This window comes from Pterocles gutturalis, unplaced genomic scaffold, assembly GCF_000699245.1.
Source record: "Pterocles gutturalis isolate BGI_N339 unplaced genomic scaffold, ASM69924v1 scaffold29814, whole genome shotgun sequence".
Taxonomy (NCBI): domain Eukaryota; kingdom Metazoa; phylum Chordata; class Aves; order Pterocliformes; family Pteroclidae; genus Pterocles; species Pterocles gutturalis.
Window position 1 is genome coordinate 40,246 of NW_010131661.1, and position 5,426 is coordinate 45,671.

Genomic DNA, 5,426 nt, shown 5'->3' on the forward strand with positions numbered 1-5,426 from the left:
CCCCCCCCCAGCCACTACACACACTGAAGCTCTGCTTTCCTGGGGAGTGGCTGGGCATCGGTTACTGAGGGGAAGGAGAGAATAACATCTTTGTTTACCTTTTGTTTCTGTGTGTGGCCTTGGCCTTTGCTTTAATTAAACTGCTTTTATCTTGACCCACGAGCTTTTAATCTTATTTTCTGAAGGGGGAGTGATAGAGGGGCCTGGTGGGCACCTGGCATCCAGCCAAGGTTAACCCACCACACTCTGCCACTCTATATTGTGGTCATGCCACAGTTCAAGTCTTGTTGAATAATTCATTGCAAGCTGTAATTTCACTCATCGCAATAGCTGTTCAGTCCCACAGACTGTAGCTGTCATGATGTCCTGGTGCTGAGAACCACTCTCATTAAAAGGCACAGCGTGGAGCCCGCTGGGAGTCTGTACGCGGTGTCAGCTCTGCCTGTAGATAGCTGCGTGTATTGACTGCAACTCCTGAATAATGCCTTTTGGTGGGTTTCGAAGACCGTCTAGAGCTCTGACCCGGAAATGAAGTCATTTTTGTGAATTTCCTGAAAACAGAATGGCTAAGGACAATGTCATCTTCCGGCTCCAGAGTGAGGAGCGAGACTATGAAAACAGATGAAATGTTCATGCTGGCTTGTTCTGCGTCATTTCTGCTGTGACTCCTGCCCTGAGTTTGGGTGTACAGTACAAAACTGTCTTTATGTGAGCGAGAGTACAATGTCAAATGCCTGTTTCCTTCCAGTGAAGCCAACTGTTCCTATCCAAAGGCGCTTGAACCATCCCAGAGCATTACCGCGGTGTGTCCATAGTGCAGGCTAGGAATGGAGTATGGTCAAGTGGATTGCCATCTACCTTTCAGTTTAATTTCACCCTGAACTGGAGCATAATAAAGATTGTACACATTAATTATACACTAATTAAAAGTAACACACATTTTTTAGTTAAGTGATCATAAGAAGAATTGTAAAAATACACAGTCTAGATTTACCAAGCTGCTTGACCTGGAATAACGCCTTTGGTTTATTTACCAAAAAACCTCTAAAACCCCCAAGCTCGTGCTAAAAGACACGCAACAAACTTAAATTGATTTACCTTAATGAAATAATTTTACATCTAAATCCACTGCTATTGCTCAATTTTCGGTTTTATTTCTTGGCCACTTACTGTTTTCTTCATTAAAATATATCCTGATTAGTGCTGAACTGAAAGGCTTTGGCTGTTGAAGAACTGACATTGCAAATAGTCTTTCAACTTCCAAAACTGCCTGGAGGAGATCTGCTCCTGCAGATTTTAATTTTTGTTTTCCTGTGGTAGCTTGCTTACAGTATCCAAACATCCACATCTTTCCTCATGCACATGCTCTCTTGCTTGCTTTAAATAAAAAAAAATTAAAAAAAAAAAGAGCAGTGCTTCAGCAAGCAGCAAAAACCAGAACTAGATATCAGGTGTGCAGATTATTGGTTCTACGTGGATGTAACTGGTTGGTGTATATAGTCTCTGCTCCACTGGAGGTCAAGCAGGTCCTAAATGCTGTGTGTCTTTCATAGAATGAATAAATACATTATGTCTATTTGACAGAAGGTGTTTGGGAATGTTTCTCTTGGCAATCCTGCTCTGTGTTGCAAACCAATATGTTAAAATATCTGGCATGTCTTCCTGTTTCAGGGGAAGGATTTTATATTTTACTTGGTTGATTACTTTCTTTAAAGAGCGTCATTTATGCCAATATCACAACAATATTATTAAGACAAATGAGATTTACAACATATCCAATTACTGCACTTTAGTAAATGAATAAAGCAGCAGGAAATTATATTCCAATAACTGGCTTCCAACAGTTTTGATTAAAGCTTAATGGACTGATCCTCTTTCTGAAATGGCTGTTTTGCTTTGTATTAGACCGATGTTGAATTAGATGGTGTATCAGAAGGGGGGTGGTCAGTAGGTCGAGAGAGGTTCTCCTCCCCCTCTACTCTGCCCTGGTGAGACCGCATCTGGAATATTGTGTCCAGTGCTGGGCCCCTCAGTTCAAGAGGGACAGGGAACTGCTGGAGAGAGTCCAGCACAGAGCCATGAAGATGATGAAGGGAATGGAGCATCTCCCTTGTGAGGAAAGGCTGAGGGAGCTGGGTCTCCTGGGGTGGAGCCAGGCTCTTCTCTGTGACACCCAGTGACAGGACAAGGGGCAATGGGTTCAAGCTGGAACATAGGAGGTTCCACTTGAATATGAGAAAAAACTTCTTTACAGTGAGGGTGACGGAGCACTGGAACAGGCTGCCCAGAGAGGGTGTGGAGTCTCCTTCTCTGGAGACATTCAAAGCCCGCCTGGATGCGTTCCTGTGTGATCTGATCTGGGTGTTCCTGCTCCGGCAGGGGGATTGGACTGGATGATCTTTCGAGGTCCCTTCCAATCTCTAACATTCTGTGATTCTGTGATTCTGTGAATCAGAACTGGATTCCCTCAGCGGTTCTTCCCTCCTGATCTTTTTGAGGAGGCATTGATCTTGAAAGTATTTGGGGAAGGTTGTTGTTTTGGTAAAGGGACAGAACTTTATGGGCTTTCTGGAGCACTGATAGAATACATTAACTGTGAATCTGCTCATTTATAGTTGAACATGATAGTGATGGTTAAATCTGTTCATCTGAACCTGATAGAACACATTAACTGTGAATCTGCTCATGTATAGTTGAACATTATAGTGATGGTTAAATCTGTTCATCTGAACAGCAAGGCTCTTGCCCATCTCAGGGAAAGTTTGCTCCTCTTTGCTTTTATTGCCACTTGCAGTGAAACCAGTAAAATTCCACTTCACATGGGAGGAAAACTTGGGCTGCAGTGAGGACTGGGCAGAGTGGTCACATTAACTGTGAATCTGCTCATGTATAGTTGAACATTATAGTGATGGTTAAATCTGTTCATCTGAACAGCAAGGCTCTTGCCCATCTCAGGGAAAGTTTGCTCCTCTTTGCTTTTATTGCCACTTGCAGTGAAACCAGTAAAATTCCACTTCACATGGGAGGAAAACTTGGGCTGCAGTGAGGACTGGGCAGAGTGGTGTGGCGAATAACGGCTTTGGATCCAGCGACACCAGCAATGCCAGCAGTAGCAGTGAGCTCATCGCCTTCATCTCACGCTGAACAGAGGCTTTCCTGTGTTTCAGCGGGAGGCACTGTCGTATCGGTTGGCCCGCTTGGGAAGGAAGTGGGTCATCATTTTGGGAATTCTGGAAACCTTGATGAAAGTCTCTGCTGGCTGGCTGACAGGATGAGTGGTGGGATATTGCAAAAGGCTGTGTGCTGAAGGGTGCCTTTGTGTTACGATACATGTTCTGTGCAACATCAATCACACGTTGAACGAACTTCTGGGGTACCCATTTTTGGGAAGAGAGGTGTCAGTGCTCTTACCTGTGTTGTGTCCGACTGTTCCAGGCGGTTGTTCAGTGTGATGCCGTGCTGGGCAGCAAAGCCTGTGTAAGGAGGCTGTACTTGGACTGCTGTCCCTCCGTGCCGGTCACAGTGCTGTGACACAGCTGTGTGTAAGGTTGTGTTATAGGGATATGATTACCACTAACAAGCAAATGACTTGCAAGTTATCAGACTTGTTTTTTTATTTGGGGTTTTTGGGGTTTGTTTTGTGGAGTGTTTTTTTTTTTTATTTGTTTTGTTTAAAAAAAACAGATAACTCACCTGGCTAATCATTTTCCCAAGGAAATGTAAATTTGAACTGCAGTTGAATCACATCTGGTGTCTTGGTCTGCAGAGGTAAGTCTCTTAATCTTTCCTTCTAGATTCCTGAAATTTTGTTTGGCTGCGGAGGATGTGAGGGGAAGGTATGAAAAGGAGGAAGAAACAGGAGTTTCTTACACCTACATTGTTGCTATAAATGATGTGATATTGGGTTATATTAGTTCAGATGCCTCTTCTGCAAGTTCATGCTGGTAACTGAGAACAAAATGGGACCTTCTGTATCCAAGACCTGAACGAATATTTAAAGTAAAGTTTCAGCAGTTAAATTTTGCTGTGATGGGTTCTTTTGAGCTGCTTTTGGAACTTGTCAGTAATCTATTCACAAAATTACCCCTTTGTCAGTCAAGCTGAGAAATACCTCTTAGCAGGTGCAGAAGCACCTCTAAAGGTTGGAAGCATACATGAAAATGCATGAAATATATCTTCTAAATTGCTGGGTTTATTTAATAAACTGGCATAAAAAGACATCAGTTTGGTGCAGTCCTGTCTAGTGGGTGACATGGTGTGATATTGCCAGGGAATGGTACTGATGCCTAAGACTAAGGAAGTGCCTATTTTTAAAGAAATATACTCTTACTGAAAAATAAGAATTATTTTTAAATAGTTTTAAGAAAGTCGATGTTTGGAAAATAAGGCTTAATCTGGAGACTTTATACTTTTTGGGTAGCAGGAGGTTGGCAATACAAGTAATATAGTGGTATGACCTTACCACATGCATGTAGTCCTGATGGTCTGACTGGGCTGTTCCGTATGGTCCCGTGTGTGAATACTGGTGTAAATGCTGTTACTTTAGCTAATTGCGTTCTCAGTAGGGTCATGATTTGTTACACCGTGTGTGCATGTGAGGCCTGACTGATAACCTTGTGTTAGCATCTAGTGAAGCAGTGAACGGTAGCTTGCTTCGCTTCATATATAAGTACACCAGAACTTAGGATGTTTCAATAAATCTATTTTAGCTTGCTTCATTTCATATATAAGTACACCAGGACTTAAGATGTTTCAGTAAATCTATTTTCCTTGCAAATTCGTGAGTGCCTTTGCAGAGCTGACACTAATGCATCTGCAGGTGACTGCTCTTTGCCACTGCCCTATGTGTCTCCAGCAATGGGAGGGTGAAGTGTATTTTTGGTCCTCAACATTTTCATCCCTTTCTTCACACTCCCCAGCAACAGTGTTATCATTGGGATGAATACAATAGCTGCTCAACCTTGCAGTAAAACACCTCTGACGTTCTGAAAAAGAACTTTATTCTGTTATTCACTGGAAGGAGGATGGGGAGACCTTGTCATTCCTGGATCGCTTTGGAACAGCGCGAAGGGTCCCGTGGGCAGCTCTGCAGAGGGTGCCAAGCAATGCACCCAGTGCTGCTCTAAGCACAGCAGCCCACTTTCCTCCCAGGGCTGTTCTGCAGAAACCTCTGCTCTGCCATTGCACCTGCCCTTTCCAAACGGAGCAAACACCTCGCTTGTTTATTAAAGACAAGCTGTCCTGCAGAGGGGTATCCAATCCTGTTGCTGCGCCCTGCCCGTAGTTTACAGCCCCGCACAACAGAAACACGTTGCATCCTAACACCCGGAGCCACGGCAGCGGGTTGCAGTCACCACCCAAAGGTCACACCACGCCGGCGTTTCCCCCGCCCGGTGCGCAGCTCCTCCCGGGGCCCGGGCCGGGGC